At 41.1% G+C, this 19,991-nt stretch overlaps 2 protein-coding genes and 1 long non-coding RNA gene across 3 annotated transcripts in view; 1 reads left to right on the top strand and 2 right to left on the bottom strand.

The window, feature by feature from the left end:
* The window catches only part of LOC311096824 (uncharacterized protein), a 160,273-nt gene that overhangs the window by 39,272 nt on the left and 101,010 nt on the right, over positions 1-19,991 (bottom strand). The window lies entirely within an intron of this gene.
* The window catches only part of LOC311096823 (uncharacterized protein), a 116,828-nt gene that overhangs the window by 75,988 nt on the left and 20,849 nt on the right, over positions 1-19,991 (top strand). The gene's annotated exons all lie outside the window — the stretch shown is intronic.
* LOC311096852 lies at positions 5,225-18,396 on the bottom strand. The gene is made up of 3 exons (XR_014609156.1): positions 18,352-18,396; positions 9,684-9,736; positions 5,225-5,385 (listed from the first exon to the last, which is right to left on the bottom strand). It is a non-coding gene; the product is annotated as an uncharacterized lncRNA (long non-coding RNA).

Here is a 19,991-nt window from a genome sequence, read left to right as displayed (position 1 = left end):
ACATCATGGTGAAGAATACTGATTTTAGCATTTGAGGTTTTAATTTAGATTCCAACACAAACGGAGAAAGTGATTATTGAGTTTACAGCAAGATATTCCTGCCAGACCTGTTTTTTCTTTGTAAGTTAAATGAGTCAGATCACTGAGACGCTAACCTATTGTCTTTAATGGCTCACAGTCCAGAGCCACAGTCCAGACGTTGAATCGTTAGGCTAATTGGATTAGCACATATGCGTTTGAATGCATATGCTGATTGGATTGAGACTGGTAACACGCTGGAGTCTGGGGCAGGTTCCTTAACCTGTATACTCATTTACATGCTTTGTTTAAATTTGTCTCCACCTCTATGTAATCCCTCCCCCTTGAAATGTATATAACTACAACAGTGGCGGCTGGTGCTAAAAAAATTTGGGGGGGCGCGACAAACTGAATTATTAATCCAGGACTGAATGTAGGCTAATTGTTAAGTAACAATATATAACAGTTATAATAAGTTTAGCTAAAACTTCAGCCGGTAGGGTTGGGAAATAGCCGATTGCCAAATAAATCTGAATTTTTGGGCTAAATGGCGATGTATGGTATAATCTGAGTATTTAATTATTATTTTTCTATTTGAATAAAACAAAACTGTATTTAATTTAAAAAAATAATAATTTCCTGATCAATATTGTCCTACAAACAATGTTCATATTGAAGGTTATATAAACAAACATAGTGTAACCTTGCTGTCTATCTGCAGTCTATCCAAAAAAGGGGTCACATTACATTCTAACATTGCAACATTACAATCTAAAAACAAAATAATGCTTTTTAAAGAAGTAGTTAAATTTACTAAACTTAAAATAAATAAAAAATAAAATAAAAACAAAGCTAATATCATAAAAATACACATGTAGGTTTGAAATTCTATAGCACATTTATGTTCACCAACAACAACAAATATTCAACAACAAATATTTTAGCTAAATATATTTATAATTTAGTGCTAATGTATATTTTAGTCAGAATAATTACGCTCCTATTCTATTGCGCTCCGTCTGTGCGGGGCGCATGCACGCGGCGGCGCTCGTTCACCGAAGTTTAGCTTGCAGAAAGCTCGCCCACTCATGACAGCTAACTGGAAATATTGACTTTCTAACATTTACAGATGGAGAATATGTCCGTGAAATGTAAGTTATGCACTCAGGAAATTATTGGATGTCACTTCAGCTTATGGCTAAATATTATTAGAGGTATATTTGTTTCCACCAATCGCTGCACAAGTGAAGTCTACGTATGATGACAAAAGCACGTTAGAGCGAGCCCTCCCGGAACCCATAGAGAATGCATTGCAGTGCCTGCAGTTCGGAAAAAAAAATCTTTGAATGTAAGTCTATGGGAACACTCTGGGCGATTCTCGGCCAGAGTGAAATCGCCCAAAAAGAGGCGGTACTCCACAGAACGTGACTTGGCGCTGATTGGACTATATCCAGAGGCAGAACAACAGTGAGTGACTGCTGCTAGCGTAACTCTGTTGTTGAATGATTGTGATTGAAAAAGTCCCTTTCACACTTTGGTGGTGGTGGTGGTGCGTCGCCCGATCACCCTAATGTAGAAACCGCCGCTGAACTACAATGTATAATGTTTTAGTTAGACTTTGGTGACTGCAGCTACCGACAGCTCGTGTTCTCAATAAAGAATCCTGCTGAAGAAACAACCAAGTTTCCTGGTCTTCGATTCTGAGTTTCCATCAATGTATAGATTGTGTTGCTACTGTGAACACTGGGCATTTATCAGTTTTTGAACGATACCACCTGATCCCTCCACGTCTTCTCTCGTACAGAACAGCACATTTAGTGCAGTTAATCTCCATACCTGACCACTTCAGAAAAGAGTCTGTCCTGGCCAGCATGATGTTAATGACGCTCTCTTCCCTGGAGGCAATCTGGACATCATCTGCATAGCCCTGTGGGATAGGAGATCTCACGTCAGGGGGGGCACATTGACACATCCACTTTAACCATTGGTTGATGGCAATTATAAAATTAATTGCACTCCAAGGGCAGCCAGTTTTAATGCCCATCTGGAGTGGTGTTGGATGAGTGAGCTGTTCTCCACAGATTACATAAATAAAGGAGCCACTATATACATCTTTCTCTATGTCAATAAACAGTTGAGGTAGCTGTATTTCCTCCAGTGATCTGATCATGACATTGTGAGATAAAGTTCCAAATAGGCATGTGCCGGCATCAAATTTTCATGCTGCGATTAATTGATTGAGCTTTTATCATGGTATACGGTATTATCACGATGTTTTAATTGCTCAAGAGAAACGAAAAAAAAAAAAAAACATCTTGCATCACAATAGGTGTAATTGTGATTGTCAAAACATTTGGTAACTAAACAGAATTTTACACAATTTTCACGATTTCAATTCAATTCTTGGGATTTGATTTCAATCTTGATTCAATATTGACTCTTTGGATAAATATTAGGTAGGCTACAGTAGATAGCCTACATGTTAATTTTTCTCAAGAAAAAATATATCTCACATAATGCTGTAAACAGAGAGCCCTGTCAGCTGGTATTATTAAAGGTTAACAATTAACAAATTAAATTAAATATAATTTGATTTTCATTATAATAACAATTATGACACAAGTAAAAATATAATACAAATGTAATATAGTGCACATATTTAGCAAAATACTCCTATAGCTATTTTTTCTAGTCAACTAACGTTGGTCATTAAATGGCTTTCCTGAGGTAAATGTAACGTTCTGTGATATAATTGTTCACCTGCAGTTTTATTGACCTCTTTCCATGGTTGAAAAACACTGATTGATTGATATTTTTATGAGGCATAAATACCTTTCGGTAAGTTGTACTGTATCTTTAAATAAAAAGTAACAGATGATCGGTTTACTTGAACTGAGGCGCTACAGCGATCGGTCACGTCACATTTAGGCCGTGTGTCCACCAAAGCGTTTTTACTCGCGGCTGGCGTGTTTTTTCAATTGTTTTCAATGGGAGCGCCGCGTTTTTAAAACGCCATGAGCGTAGCGAGGCGCTGAACGTTTTTTTTCACGCTGAAGCGCCGAGCGCTCGCGTTTTTTACAGGTCGCCGAGAGTTGAAGAATGTTCAACTTTGGGTAAAACGCAGCGCTCATCACTGTCACTTTTTACCCAACCATCCAATCACAGTGGAGGAGGGGTGGGACTAATACCACACCGCGACCAACCGCCACATTCCGCTTGTACAACGTCAACAGATGACAACAACAAGCATAATAACGGAACAAAATCATTTAAAACAAGAGCCAGAGAAAATACATTATATTGTATCGACATTGTTATGTAGAATCAACACAGAAACAAAATATGTGTGAAATGAGATACTAGTAACACTCTCGCGGATATTCCGTATCATAACAAGCAAAGTGTTTCAACTGAAAAAAAAAAACGCAACGCTGCCAAAACGCTCTCAAGCGCCCACAGATAGGCGTTTTCAGCTGGCTAAAAACGCTTTGGTGGACACACGGCCTTACAAGTGTCAAAACGGTATTTATTGTCTGAATTTCGTAATAAAATGGACAAAACCTAAGAGCTGAGAATCTTTTTCATATCATAAGTAGCCTGCTCTGTCTAGTCTGTCGGTATCAGTGTCCTCTTTGCTCCGTGATTTTTCTCTGCGTGAGAAAATGAATGTGTGGCGCGAGATCGTGTGAAAAGTGTAAATTGCGTGAGTCTCACGCTGAATGCGTAGAGTTGGCAGCCCTGCTTTTAGAAGGGGGATAAATCGTCGGCAGCGTTCCCCCTTCCGCCATGCTTCTTCTCCATGTGAGGATTCATTACATTAGACTAGAGTGCGCACTGCGCCGCATGCACACAGTGCTTCTACACGTGGGGATTGTTTACATCAGAGTGCGCACGTGTTTCACGCAGCATAGCCTATACGCAGTGTTTGTTTAAGCGGTTGATGGAAAATAAGCTAATGCGCGTTCTATAATATAAATTCTGATCTATTATTTTTCACGGTATTTTGAAGTGCCCGCGATAACAATATTGTGCATATTCATTACCGCGATTTATTGCATTACCGAATACCGGCACATGTCTAGTTCCAAATGCATCTCTAAAGTCTAAAGCCTGGAACACACCAAGCCGACGGTCGGCCGTCGGGCAGTTCTTGTGCGTCGGCCGACTAAGTTTCCTCAGTGTGTTCCGCACCGTCGGCTGAAATTGAAATTAAGAAGACTGAGTACAGTTTACACGACTCATGCTTAAAGTCATCTATCCCTGTTTTGAGGCAAAATACATGCTCGTTCATACCTTGTCTATTGATGTATGCCTTTTGCTTAGTGGATAAGATGTCAGCTTCCACCAACCAAGCTAGAACTCTGGCCAGTATGCATTTCATGAACACCTTATAGATGGTAGGGAGAATATATCCCTCCATGTCGATGGTTCATCAGGATTGTTGTCTTTTTTGGAATACGATGGATTAGTGCTCCTTTCCATGAATCTGGTACTCTCTTATTTTCCAAACAGGCGTTAAAGACAGTTGTTAAAATCTTACATGACTGTATGGTTTTAAGAGTCTCATATGTCCCGCCATCCTTACCACTGGCTTTGTTGTTAGGGAGGTTTTTAAGACAGTCTCTACTTCCTTAAATGTAAAGTGCGTGGTTTCAGGGAAAAGAGTTGGTTTCATTGGCGGCACGTTCAAATACCATACAGGGTGGGGGTGGGAGATCATCATTACGCCTCTGATTTAGGCATTTAGTGACATAATAAGTTTGTATAACTGTGATATCGCTAGAACACAGTGGACGGGCGGGATATTCACTGTTGTTTAAATTGACTTAAATCGCTTTAGATCTTCTATGCTGCCACAGGTATGCAAGTTTATTCCTGCTCACCTTTCTGTTCCGCTTGGGTTGAGTCGCTCGCGTCCGTAGAGAGGGCAGGACGGTTTCCCGCAGATAGCGCAGCTGTTCGCGGATCCAGTCAGCTGTCGAGACCGATGTTAAGTCTTCAGGATATGATTGTGTCGCCGGGAACTTCTTTAAAACTCGCGCCACATATTTCAGGAGTTGTAATCTGAAAGGTTTACCAATGTGGCTTTCCGCTGTAAAAATTCCGTTCTTGAAGAATATCTAGATATATTTTAACAATTTACCAAGCGTTATCCACTTTCCTGGATCACCAGAGGAACAAAAGCTTGTCTCGCGCTGGCGTTTGGTGTTCAGACGGTTTCTATAGACTTTTTCATGAGAATGGAAAGCCATCCATTGATGCTCAGACAGCGGGCATACACTGCTGGAAGACTGTAGGATCTTCTCCCAATTACAACGGGTGTGGTTGCTTAGTTTTTACCAAACAACATTTCGGCGTTCACCCGCGCTACAGGATCCCAACCGGAAACACACACAAACACACACACACACACACACACACACACACACACACACACACACAATCTCAGTATCAGCAGATCAAGATGATCAAGTTTGTTTCTTTTCACCACTAACAAAATAAATGTCAAATTTGTGTCAAAGTCAGTCAGAATGATCTTTATGTTCATGTGGAAATTATTCACGTGATCACTCACACTCTCTCTGTGTTTCTCTGTGTCTCTGGCACACAGTTACTTCATAACTGAAGCTTGTCTTGTGTTTGAGTTGGGTTTACTTGTGTGGAAACTGAAGCTCATCTTCCAGATTACTGACTTTAACCCTCGCCTGCCTCGTGTTGTTGCTCTGTATATTGTTGCAGAGACGATATTGTGAAACACTTTTAAAGTTACGGGTAATTGTAGCTTACTGAACTTTAACTCACTGTTGTTGTCGCCACTATGTGTTTAAATGCACTGGAAGCCGTTTTATTTCTGTAAAACCCCTTTCTCCTGTTTTTGTCTGTTTAAGGAGTTAGTGAACATTTCTGTTGTTCATTTCTTTTTTCTGACTAGACAGAGTATTTTTACTTTGTAACAAAGTAGTCCAGAGTACTTTTGCTGTTTCGGCCTTTCCTCCTCCTGAAGAATATTTTACTTTCTTTTGAGTTGCTTAATTTATACTTTAATAATAAACCTTGTTGAACTGGGATTTACTGTCAGCCGTTCGGGACAGAGGAACGGCACACTAACTCAACTCTAATCTTTTTACTTTTTCACTGTTACTCCTTCACCTCAGGCAAACATTAAATCTGGCATATAACAACAGTATATAACTATATACTGTATAATAAAACTCTTTAATTGTTTTACATTGACTTTCAGCCGTTATTCTGTTCACACTCATCTGATATGAATCAGTTTATATTGTGAAATGTAATGATCTCTCTGATGAATGTCATCTCACCACACCGGATCTGCACTTCGGATTCTGACCGGAAATAGTAAACCATCCGGGGATCTTTGGAATACTCATTTGAACATACTACCATTTGGGACGCACTAATTCTATTTTCATATACTATTTAGAGCTCAATACTTACTGAATACTGCAGTTTATTTACACTAGGCTATATATCTACTATTTAAAATAAATATTCGTATATATTATAGCTTAAGAATGCTGAATGCGTTTACAATTTACTGTTGATTCAGTTTTGTTACATGGCTCAAAAGGGAAGCAACAAAATTGGGACACACAAGAAATTCCCGGTTCAAGTATGACCTGAGTGAGATGTAGGGTTGTTCTGATTCCGATACTAGTATCGGAAATGCCGCCGATACCAATAAAAATTCTGGCATCGGTATCGGCGAGTACATCTACCCATGTACCGATCCGATACCATTTTATTAAACAATACCTAGTTATGCACGCTAGCTTTGCTTAACGCTGCAAATCGGAGACCAATTCTTCTTCGCTGCTCTAAACAGTGGTTGCTTGTGGCAACCTTACTGTCTATGGTGGCAACACAGGAAGTTGTGCTGTTGCCATAAGCAACCACTATTTAGAGCAGCGAAGAAGAAATGAAAACGCAAATTTTCAAATGTAGGCGCGCGGCAAGCGCATAATGTAAGAGACGCTGGCGCCCAACATCAAATGGCAAACTTAATGAAAACGGAACAAAACTGCGCTACTCGTTATTTTGTGCTTCACGGACCATTAAACAGTTTGGAAAAATGCAGTGCGAGCCGATCTTGATCAAGCTACACTGTTGCTACACAGCGCTAAGAGATCCAGTAAAGAAAGCATTTGAACACCCTGCTATTTTGCAAGTTCTCCCACTTAGAAATCATGGAGGGGTCTGAAATTGTCATCGTAGGTGCATGTCCACTGTGAGAGACATAGGGCCCTATTTTAACGATCTGAAACGCAAGTGTCAAAGCGCAAAGCGCAAGTAACTTTGTGGGCGGGTCTTGGCGCTGTTGCTAGTTTCCCGGCGGGATAAATGACTCTTGCGCCAGGCGCAAATCTAAAATGGGTTGGTCTGAAGAGCTTCATTATTCATAGGTGTGGTTTGGGCGTAACGTGAAATAAACCAATCAGAGCGTCATCTCACATTCCCTTTAAGAGCAGGCGCGCTTGTTCTAAAGCGGATTCCTATCATAACGGCGGATTTGCCAGGCGCGCGCCAGGAGATCTATCTATCGTAATAATGTATGATTTGCAAAAATGAAAACTGCTGCTTCTGTGTAGATGAGAGAATCAAAGTGCGCGTTTTGCACACGCTACATTGATTATGGCCAAGCATGCGCCCTTAAAATAGCATATGAATAACATGCGCAACGCGCCACTGACTTTAAACTATTTTTTCCTGGTTAGTGGCGCAAATGTTTTCTAAATCTGCAAAATAGCATGAAGGAACGTTTGCGCTGGAACACGCCTCCTTTTTTGCGCTGAACCGCCCAGGGAGCGCAAGTGTATTTCCTAGTTTAGCGACGTGCTTCTGTGGAGGGAAAAGCGCGCTTTGCGCGGGTGCAAAATAGGAATGATACATGCGTCGGTGTACAAAGTCAATTGCGCTGGGTGCAAGATAGGGCCCATAATCTAAAAAAAATAATCCAGAAATCACAATGTATGATTTTTTAACTATTTATTTGTATGATACAGCTGCAAATAAGTATTTGAACACCTGAGAAAATCAATGTTAATATTTGGTACAGTAGCCTTTGTTTGCAATTACAGAGGTCAAACGTTTCCTGTAGTTTTTCACCAGGTTTGCACACACTGCAGGAGGGATTTTGGCCCACTCCTCCACACAGATCTTCTCTAGATCAGTCAGGTTTCTGGGCTGACGCTGAGAAACACGGAGTTTGAGCTCCCTCCAAAGATTCTCTATTGGGTTTAGGTCTGGAGACTGGCTAGGCCACGCCAGAACCTTGATATGCTTCTTACAGAGCCACTCCTTGGTTATCCTGGCTGTGTGCTTCGGGTCATTGTCATGTTGGAAGACCCAGCCTCGACCCATCTTCAATGCTCTAACTGAGGGAAGGAGGTTGTTCCCCAAAATCTCGCAATACATGGCCCCGGTCATCCTCTCCTTAATGCAGTGCAGTCGCCCTGTCCCATGTGCAGAAAAACACCCCCAAAGCATGATGCTACCACCCCCATGCTTCACAGTAGGGAAGGTGTTCTTGGGATGGTACTCATCATTCTTCTTCCTCCAAACACGTTTAGTGGAATTATGACCAAAAAGTTATATTTTGGTCTCATCTGACCACATGACTTTCTCCCATGACTCCTCTGGATCATCCAAATGGTCATTGGCAAACTTAAGACGGGCCTTGACGTGCTGGTTTAAGCAGGGGAACCTTCCGTGCCATGCATGATTTCAAACCATGACGTCTTAGTGTATTACCAACAGTAACCTTGGAAACGGTGGTCCCAGCTCTTTTCAGGTCATTGACCAGCTCCTCCCGTGTAGTTCTGGGCTGATTTCTCACCTTTCTTAGGATCATTGAGACCCCACGAGGTGAGATCTTGCATGGAGCCCCAGTCCGAGGGAGATTGACAGTCATGTTTAGCTTCTTCCATTTTCTAATGATTGCTCCAACAGTGGACCTTTTTTCACCAAGCTGCTTGGCAATTTCCCCGTAGCCCTTTCCAGCCTTGTGGAGGTGTACAATTTTGTCTCTAGTGTCTTTGGACAGCTCTTTGGTCTTGGCCATGTTAGTAGTTGGATTCTTACTGATTGTATGGGGTGGACAGGTGTCTTTATGCAGCTAACGACCTCAAACAGGTGCATCTAATTTAGGATAATAAATGGAGTGGAGGTGGACATTTTAAAGGCAGACTAACAGGTCTTTGAGGGTCAGAATTCTAGCTGATAGACAGGTGTTCAAATACTTTATTTGCAGCTGTATCATACAAATAAATAGTTAAAAAATCATATATTGTGATTTCTGGATTTTTTGTTTTAGATTATGTCTCTCACAGTGGACATGCACCTGTGATGACAATTTCAGACCCCTCCATGATTTCCAAGTGGGAGAACTTGCAAAATAGCAGGGTGTTCAAATACTTATTTTCCTCACTGTATATATACAGTATAAGCGTGTTCACTATCAGAGGCAGAGAACACTAGTGTGTCAGTAAAGCAGAAGTGCAGGATTGAGACACACATCTGATGAAGAAACTGTTCTTGAGTCTGTAAAAGAGTCCCGAAGTGAACATGATGAAGATGATGATGGTGAGGATGATGATGATGTTGTGTGTTCTTGAACATGATGAAGGGTTTGATGAGAATCTCACCTCAGTTTTGACATCAGAATCAAACTTTACAGGCTCGTCTGGATCACAGGAGACTAGAAATCACAAATATATATCAGATTATCCTTGAAAGTTGAAAGTTGAAAGTTTATTTGCACATATAACATTTAAAATATAACTTTAAAAATCCATAAAAGAAGAAAACAAAAATACTGTGCGGGAGAGAGTGAGAAGACCATGAGGTCTTATAAAACCACCTCCCCAAAATCACATTAAAAATTACATGATCAAACAAGACAATACAATCAATACATCAATCATTTCAATATAACAAATTAACAAGATAAACTTATTTACATGTTAACATTATTTTCAGCTCTCTTTTGAAAGAGTTTAGAGTGGTTTTAGTCTTTAAAATGGGGTCTAAATGATTCCAGAGGGAAGGCCCTCTGTATTTCAGTGTAGATTGATTGGCTGTAGTTCTACAAAAAGGAAGATAAAAGTCTTTACAGCGCCTTGTGGAGTAGGCATGAACATCCGAAGAATACATGAAAAAGTTATTAAAAGCTCTGGGCATAATATGATTATCATATTCACATACTTGTACATAAAGATATTTATGCAATAGATGTTAACATTAAATATTGTCAAAATGTTATATTTTATGAAAAGCGGAGCAGATGATGACAATCTATTTGAATTACTCATAATTCTTAAGAATTTCTTTTGTATTAATAAAATCTTATTTAGATATGTTTGGCATGTTGCACCCCAAACAATATTACAGTACAGAATGTGGGGATAGATTAAACTGTAATATAATGTTTTCATACATGAAATATCAATTAAAGAGCGAACTCTACTCAGTATACCAACAGATTTCATTATTTTTCTACAAACATGTTGAATATGATATTTCCAGGTTAGTTTTTGGTCGACAATAACACCTAAAAATTTTATTTGGTTCACTTGGCTAATTTTTAAACCATCAATTGATACCTCTATGTCCTGACAGTCTCCTTTGTTTTTTGTGCTAAAAATCATAAAGTTAGTTTTTTCTATATTAAGAGAGAGTTGATTTACTTTAAACCATTTAGAAATATTTTGTAATTCTTCATTTGCTTCTCTTATCAATGTGTCAATGTTAGAATGAGATAATAGAAGACATGTATCGTCTGCAAACATGAGTGGCATAACATTTTTACAAACAACTCTTAAATCATTGATATAAATTAGAAATAATAGAGGTCCCAAAATGGACCCCTGCGGTACCCCACATAAAAGTTTTCCCCTACTTGAGCTCAGATTGTTAACAAACAAATTGCTCTCTCTCTTCCAAATAGTTTTGTACCCAATTTAAGGCTATATGTTTAATACCATAATTTTCTAATTTTGCTAAAAGAATATTATGATTTACTGTGTCGAATGCTTTCGACAAGTCTAAAAATATACTAATAGTGTTATTTTTCTCATGCAGATTTTTCGTGATTTTATCGACAAACTGTAAAAGAGCCATTTCTGTAGACATGTTCTCTCTGAAGCCATACTGGTGATCATATAAGATCAAATTTACTGTCTAAGTGTTTTAATATCCTTTTATAAACTAATTTTTCCAGTATTTTAGAAAACAAAGGTAGAACTGAAATAGGTCGATAACTGTTAAATAAATGTGAATTCCCAGACTTAAACAAGGGAGTTACTTTAGCTAATTTGAGATCTCTTGGTACAACGCCTGTTTTGAGTGACAAAGAGAGAACATAAGTTACAGGCTCAATAATAGAGGAAGCTACTTTCTTTATGAGACTAGCTCTAATTTCATCATGTCCTGGTGCTGTATCCTTCATCTTTAATATGATTTCAAGCACTTCATTAGGAGTTGGAGGATCAAATTCATTTAAGCAAGGATGAGGCAAATCAAAAATTTGTGAAGTAAATTTTCCTGTATTCACAATGTTTTTTGCCAGTGAAGGACCAACATTCACAAAGAAATCATTGAAACCGTTTGCTATATCGATGGGGTTTTGATACTTCTCAATACCATCGGATAACTGAGATAGAATTTCTCGAGTTGTTTGTTTTTTATTTAATAATTCATTTATAACATTCCAGGTCTTTTTTACATTTTCACTTGAATTTCCTAACTTTTCCGAAAAATATTTTTTCTTGGCATCTTTTAGAGCTTTGCTGAATTTTTTTAAAATATTTTTTATAGTACGCAATATTTAACGGTGTGGGGCTAATGAGAGATTTTTTATACAACTTATTTTTAGTAATGGAAGATTTTCTTAATGCAGGTGTAAACCATGGCTTAGAAATATTCCTGTTTTTACTTCTACTTTGTACCAATGGAAAACATTTATTAAACAAAGATGAAAATATATTCATAAATGTCTGATCCTGCATCCTGATGTCCGAAGACATGATTCCATGATATCTCAGCCAGAGACCTTTTAAAAGACTCAACATATTTAGAAGTAAGTCTACGATGTTTCATACTATAGGTTGGCTTTTTTTGCTGAGAATTTGTAAAAAGCAGAAATACAGGGAGATGATCTGAAATATCAGTGAGCATTACACCTGATGTGATTGAATTTACAAAATGATTAGTTAGTATATTGTCAATTAAGGTTGCCGATGAACATGTTATCCTTGTTGGTTTATCAATAAGTGGATAGAAATAATAAGAATAAATTGTATTTAAGAACTCAATGGAGGAATTAGATTCATGTTTCAAAAGATCAATGTTGAAATCTCCAAGAAGAATGCAAGTCCTATTCTTAACACTTATAATCTCCAGCATAGAGGACAAAGCCTCATTAAAAATGTCAATATCATTATCAGGTGGTCGATAAATGCAACCAATAATTACAGTTTGACCCCCAAAACAGCCACATTTTGGAATTTCTATAAAAACTGCTTCTGCATCAGTTTCAGAAAAATGAATACTCAGATCTTTCCTTTCAAAGAATTCAAAATCGTCATGAATAAAAAGAGAAACTCCACCACCTTTTCTATTAGTTCTACAAAAATGTACTGCATTATATTGAGGTAAGGAGTAAAATTGTCTGATGTCCTCATTCAGCCACGTTTCAGTCAGAGCAAGCACAGAAAACTGATGTTCTAAAGTTGATAGAAACTGTATGAATAAGTCAAAATTCTTAGGTAGACTACGGATATTCAAATGAAAAGCGGAAAACATGTCCTGATTATAATTTGATTTACTTTTGGACAGTGCATTAAATTCAACTTCATTATAATAATGACATGTATCACTTGACCTTAAATTTAAACTATTTTTATCTGGGTCAACCAGGTCATTATATGATCTATCCTCATCAATATCATCTGGATTAAAGACCAAATTACTTGCAGAGAAACTGTGTGAAAATGACATAAAGAGGTAAAAACCTCAATTCTCATTGCTTTCTCATCTTAATCTATAACACATTCAGTCAATTAAACACAATCACACATCTGTAAACTTTCAATATTGTAGATTCTATCTTCAGACGTCAGAAACTGATGAATCTCTGTGAATGTGCCTGAGTTTAAAACAGTAACACTAGCTTCATCTAGCAGGGTTGAGCTGGTTATCTGGACGGGAGACTCCTGGGAAAAGCATGTTTCTGCTGGAGGAGGTGTGAGTGAGGCCAGTAGGGGGTGCTGTTCACCCTGTGCTCTGTGAGTGAGGCCAGTAGGGGGCGCTGTTCACCCTGTGCTCTGTGTGTGAGGCCAGTAGGGGGCGCTGTTCACCCTGTGCTCTGTGAGTGAGTGAGGCCAGTAGGGGGTGCTGTTCACCCTGGGCTCTGTGTGTGAGGCCAGTAGGGGGCGCTGTTCACCCTGTGCTCTGTGAGTGAGGCCAGTAGGGGGCGCTGTTCACCCTGTGCTCTGTGAGTGAGGCCAGTAGGGGGCGCTGTTCACCCTGGGCTCTGTGTGTGAGGCCATTAGGGGGCGCTGTTCACCCTGTGCTCTGTGAGTGAGGCCAGTAGGGGGCGCTGTTCACCCTGTGCTCTGTGTGTGAGGCCAGAAGGGGGCGCTGTTCACCCTGTGCTCTGTGTGTGAGGCCAGTAGGGGGCGCTGTTCACCCTGTGCTCTGTGTGTGAGGCCAGTAGGGGGCGCTGTTCACCCTGTGCTCTGTGAGTGAGGCCAGTAGGGGGCGCTGTTCACCCTGGGCTCTGTGTGTGAGGCCAGTAGGGGGCGCTGTTCACCCTGTGCTCTGTGAGTGAGGCCAGTAGGGGGCGCTGTTCACCCTGTGCTCTGTGTGTGAGGCCAGAAGGGGGCGCTGTTCACCCTGTGCTCTGTGTGTGAGGCCAGTAGGGGGCGCTGTTCACCCTGGGCTCTGTGTGTGAGGCCAGTAGGGGGCGCTGTTCACCCTGTGCTCTGTGAGTGAGGCCAGTAGGGGGCGCTGTTCACCCTGTGCTCTGTGAGTGAGGCCAGTAGGGGGCGCTGTTCACCCTGTGCTCTGTGTGTGAGGCCAGTAGGGGGCGCTGTTCACCCTGTGCTCTGTGTGTGAGGCCAGTAGGGGGCGCTGTTCACCCTGTGCTCTGTGTGTGAGGCCAGTAGGGGGCGCTGTTCACCCTGTGCTCTGTGTGTGAGGCCAGTAGGGGGCGCTGTTCACCCTGTGCTCTGTGAGTGAGGCCAGTAGGGGGCGCTGTTCACCCTGTGCTCTGTGAGTGAGTGAGGCCAGTAGGGGGCGCTGTTCACCCTGTGCTCTGTGTGTGAGGCCAGTAGGGGGCGCTGTTCACCCTGTGCTCTGCTGTTCACCCTGTGCTCTGTGAGTGAGGCCAGTAGGGGGCGCTGTTCACCCTGTGCTCTGTGTGTGAGGCCAGTAGGGGGCGCTGTTCAGCCTGTGCTCTGTGCGTGAGGCCAGTAGGGGGCGCTGTTCACCCTGTGCTCTGTGTGTGAGGCCAGTAGGGGGCGCTGTTCACCCTGTGCTCTGTGCGTGAGGCCAGTAGGGGGCGCTGTTCACCCTGTGCTCTGTGAGTGAGGCCAGTAGGGGGCGCTGTTCACCCTGTGCTCTGTGCGTGATGCCAGTAGGGGGCGCTGTTCACCCTGTGCTCTGCTGTTCACCCTGTGCTCTGTGAGTGAGGCCAGTAGGGGGCGCTGTTCACCCTGTGCTCTGTGTGTGAGGCCAGTAGGGGGCGCTGTTCACCCTGTGCTCTGTGCGTGAGGCCAGTAGGGGGCGCTGTTCACCCTGTGCTCTGTGAGTGAAGCCAGTAGGGGGCGCTGTTCACCCTGTGCTCTGTGCGTGATGCCAGTAGGGGGCGCTGTTCACCCTGTGCTCTGTGAGTGAGGCCAGTAGGGGCGCTGTTCACCCTGTGCTCTGTGAGTGAGGCCAGTAGGGGGTGCTGTTCACCCTGTGCTCTGTGTGTGAGGCCAGTAGGGGGTGCTGTTCACCCTGTGCTCTGTGAGTGAGGCCAGTAGGGGGTGCTGTTCACCCTGGGCTCTGTGTGTGAGGCCAGTAGGGGGCGCTGTTCACCCTGTGCTCTGTGAGTGAGGCCAGTAGGGGGCGCTGTTCACCCTGTGCTCTGTGTGTGAGGCCAGAAGGGGGCGCTGTTCACCCTGTGCTCTGTGTGTGAGGCCAGTAGGGGGCGCTGTTCACCCTGTGCTCTGTGAGTGAGGCCAGTAGGGGGCGCTGTTAACCCTGTGCTCTGTGTGTGAGGCCAGTAGGGGGCGCTGTTCACCCTGTGCTCTGTGAGTGAGGCCAGTAGGGGGCGCTGTTCACCCTGTGCTCTGTGAGTGAGGCCAGTAGGGGGTGCTGTTCACCCTGGGCTCTGTGTGTGAGGCCAGTAGGGGGCGCTGTTCACCCTGTGCTCTGTGAGTGAGGCCAGTAGGGGGCGCTGTTCACCCTGTGCTCTGTGTGTGAGGCCAGAAGGGGGCGCTGTTAACCCTGTGCTCTGTGTGTGAGGCCAGTAGGGGGCGCTGTTCACCCTGTGCTCTGTGAGTGAGGCCAGTAGGGGGCGCTGTTCACCCTGTGCTCTGTGTGTGAGGCCAGTAGGGGGTGCTGTTCACCCTGTGCTCTGCTGTTCACCCTGTGCTCTGTGAGTGAGGCCAGTAGGGGGCGCTGTTCACCCTGTGCTCTGTGAGTGAGGCCAGTAGGGGGCGCTGTTCACCCTGTGCTCTGTGCGTGATGCCAGTAGGGGGCGCTGTTCACCCTGTGCTCTGTGAGTGAGGCCAGTAGGGGGCGCTGTTCACCCTGTGCTCTGTGTGTGAGGCCAGTAGGGGGCGCTGTTCACCCTGTGCTCTGTGAGTGAGGCCAGTAGGGGGCGCTGTTCACCCTGTGCTCTGTGTGTGAGGCCAGTAGGGGGCGCTGTTCACCCTGTGCTCTGTGAGTGAGGCCAGTAGGGGGCGCTGTTCACCCTGTGCTCTGTGTGTGAGGCCAGTAGGGGGCGCTGTTCACCCTGTGCTCTGTGAGTGAGGCCAGTAGGGGGCGCTGTTCACCCTGTGAAGATTGCAATGCTGGAATAGCCTATGTTGTGTGTGTGTGAGAGGCGCCGGCGCGATGGAATCATAATAATATAGCCTACTCCGTTATTTTGTTCATACAGGACATCATTCGAAGCTGCAAAGTATTTATTTATATTTGTGTACACTCGCAATAAAACACAACATTGTGTTTTTATAAAATAAAGAAAACAAACAAACTGCCGTCTCAGTTTCCTTTCCGTCAACTTGTTTGTGAGGCGCCGCGCCTCACAGAAATGAACTCAGCAGCATGCTGTCAGTTTTTTCTTTCGTTTTATTAATCTATTAATTGTTTAAATAGCCATATTTTGTGTGTTTCTTTTATATAGGCCTATAGACTATGATTTTATGAAAACAAATTTTGTTTTTTAATTTAATTATATTTTCCTTAAATCATCCTGGTTTCTGGTAAATCAGAGGCCAGAGCTTGCCTGACCCTTTTTGAGAGACTTTAGTGGAGAAATCAAAACAAATGAGCAGCACCCACAAGAAACTCACAGAAGAAACAAATTCAAAATGTTGAGTTTATTATTAATAACATATGATACAGTTAAGTAATAAAATGACTATGTTTTGCCGAATATTATCACGATTTCAAATATAACATTGATTAGAGTTAAATGTTCAAGTAGTTAATATTAAGCTAATTACATTTTAGACAAATTATTGACTGTTTTTTTTTTTTCTCATTTAATAAGGTTACAAAATTGGCCTTTATCAAAACAATTAACGCCCTGGGATAAATATGCAGAAGTATATAAAAGCTGATAGAACACTGATGAGGATATTGCTTCAGAATAAATAATATTTACACCACCAAAAATAATTTTCCCCACACAGAAAAGTAACTTTTTTACTCAGAGGGTTATGGGTTAGGGTTAACAGATAATGATTTAATGGCTACTGCCTTTTATGTTTGACTATTTATCTGACTAGTGTAACTAGGTTCACATAACCAGTTACAGTTGTATATCTACTGCATCTTACAGACATGCAAAATTTCTTTTGAGGCTCACTATTTCCTGGAATTTTTCCCAAAATGCATTGTTTTTATTTTTTGGTAATCAAAATATTCTGGATTCCTTGTCTTTTTATCAATATGAATATGAATGAATGAATGAATGAATGAATGAATAAATAAATAAATAAATAAATAAATGCAGTTTTGTGTACAAATTAATCAATTTATTTTATTTTAAAAGTAGTTGTTTTCACCAGTAATCTCCACTATAGCAAGGCCATTTTTCCATTACTCCATTAATATGCTTTTACACATATTCCCATGCACACACATTCTCACACATACAGACAGACACACACACACACACACACACACACACACACACACACCCAATGCTGGAAACAGATACAAAATTATTATTCTTTAAAGATTTCTTATCCAACGTTATTACAGCCTTCATCTTCCATTTGAAATGGCTGATAGTTGAATTTACTGTTTGCCCTCTCTGAGCATCATAAATTCATGAAATGTCCCCCATAAGCGGTATAACAATTTTTTTTATTGCCACCCCCCTATATATAAAATATAAAATCCTGGACACGCCCCTGCTTGTCAGGCGTAGCAACAGTAACTAAGGAGGGCGGGGCTTAGCGAAGGGTCAATTCATTTAACAATTTGTTCTAGTTTGGGAGAATTTATTTTAGTCCGTCTTCGAATAAAAAGAGTTCCAAGTTTTAAATGTCGAGAGATTGTCACACGTGCCTCTGAATTCTTTAGAGTATTAAAAGTATTTCTTCAGAATGCATTGAACCTAAAATCCGGCCGGGAACTCGATTAGCTACAAATCTGTGATGGACACAACACAACCACACCAACCAGTTTAAAACCTTGTAAAAAATGGAAATTTGACCCTCTTTTCGCTGAAGAATGCACTGTCACGACTCACAAGCCCCTGTGGTCTTGCGTTCCTTGGGTTTTGTTTGAGGTTTGGTTAATGCCATTATTGCGCGCGCTCTATAAAACGACATGCACGCGCTTTTCACACACGTCAACCCCAACGATTGTTAATTCTGCATTATACAGAAAGTTCCTGCGTTATCTCGTCATCTTGCAAAGTGAAGTGTTATGTCAGCCCTTAAATGGAGAGCACACCACAGACATGCCACAAGAAGGTTAACAATCTTAATAAAAAAAATCCTTTAAAGTATCAAAAAGTAAGCTATAAGTAGAAGAGGAACGAGCAAATCAAAAACAGTTGTTTACATGCACGTGCTTCATTCTTACCTAAGGACTCCCAAAAGCAATTCACCCCGCTACCTCAGAACTGTCACTTTCTTCTTTCTTTCTTTTTTCTTTTTTCTATTTACAATCAAATTAACCTTATAAACCCCACCCATTGCGCCATACTCGTGAGCTATCATTGGCCGAGTGTCTCTAGCACTTACTGTCTATGCTCTAACGTCATCCTTCCGTGAGCCGAGCCAAGCCAACACCCACACGCGAGAAGACGTGCCACTGTCATGCGTGCATGATTTGCATATTCACAACTCACGTTTATTGATATTCAAAATGAGCCCCTGTGTTCACATAGTTTCTGCTCATGCAAGTTAGTTAAAAGCCCTATGCTCTATTATAATAGATTCACACATTTCTAAGGCTTCTAAATGATAGCTACATCTATTTTTTTCAAATTCTTTTTTATTTTATTTTTAGAAAAAAATCATGTTAAAGGGATAGTTCACCCAAAAATGTAAATGCTTTCATAATTTATTCACCCTCATGTCGTTCCAAACCTTTATGACTTTCTTTCTAAGTAAAAGAAATAAACAACTTTCAAAACACACACAATCTGGAAACATCCAAACAAGTGGAGCTAAAGTACAGAATCACCAAAGTCACTATGCAGAGACTCTTTCAGCCGACTACATCGATACGCCAGTTTATGAGTCGCTTGAAACTTTCACTCACACTATTCCTTTAAAATATATGATATATGAAATATATGTATTTGAGGCTAAGTGTATCCCATGATTCGTCATAATGTGGAACTCATGTACAGCCTGCTTTTTATCACTTAACCACAAGTATGCTTTAATTGTTGTAAGTGTGTCCCATCAGGTAAAACTGGTGAAGTGTAAAGACAGAAAGCATTACTTTACTTGTTCCATCAAAAAGTAATCTGATTATGTAATGCATGTTACTTATATAACACGTGTGTAATTAACAATGTTATACTGCATGTCATTTTTAAAAATGTTTTTGACAGAAAACCTCAAGGCAGTGTCACATCTTCAGTGACTGATGTATTTTAAATAAGTATCTTGCATCCTGTTGGCAGTTCAAATGAAATTAAACATTTTAAAACAATATTTGTGAAAGAAACAAACATTTAACTATTTAAAAGCACGATGGGTTTGAATGACTGGCTGTGATCAGAAAGGTCAGTTCTTCAGAACTTGTGATAATAGTGCCATACTGTTAAGAAAACCTGCAGGAGCCGGTGGATTACATGATGGCCAGAATAAATAAAAATGATCAAGGACAGAAGCAAATGTTAAGTTTTCTGTGTATTGGATTGTGAAAGGATTTATCTAGAAAGGATTTTTGTAAACATTTATTTGGTTTGAGAAAGTTGTGACTTTCTCAAACCAACAAGTGTGAAAAAAACAAAATATATATATATATAAAATGTACCACTAGGCTACTTTGGAAAACAATTAAAATCATAAACATTGAATTTGAGTAAAACTTTGTCAGGAGGTAAAGGTAAAAAAGCTGTCTCTGGGGCGGTAACTTTTCAAAAGGTCATTTGTACCTAAAGAGTGCATATTAATATTAATATTAATACCTCAAAGGTATATTGGTACCAAAACATTAGTACCTAATGGTACATATTAGAACCTTTTTAAATGGTACCATTCCAG

Source organism: Abramis brama (assembly GCF_963993115.1).
Source record: "Abramis brama genome assembly, chromosome: 15".
In the NCBI taxonomy this organism is placed as follows: domain Eukaryota; kingdom Metazoa; phylum Chordata; class Actinopteri; order Cypriniformes; family Leuciscidae; genus Abramis; species Abramis brama.
This window is presented reverse-complemented; position numbering and strand designations above follow the sequence as displayed.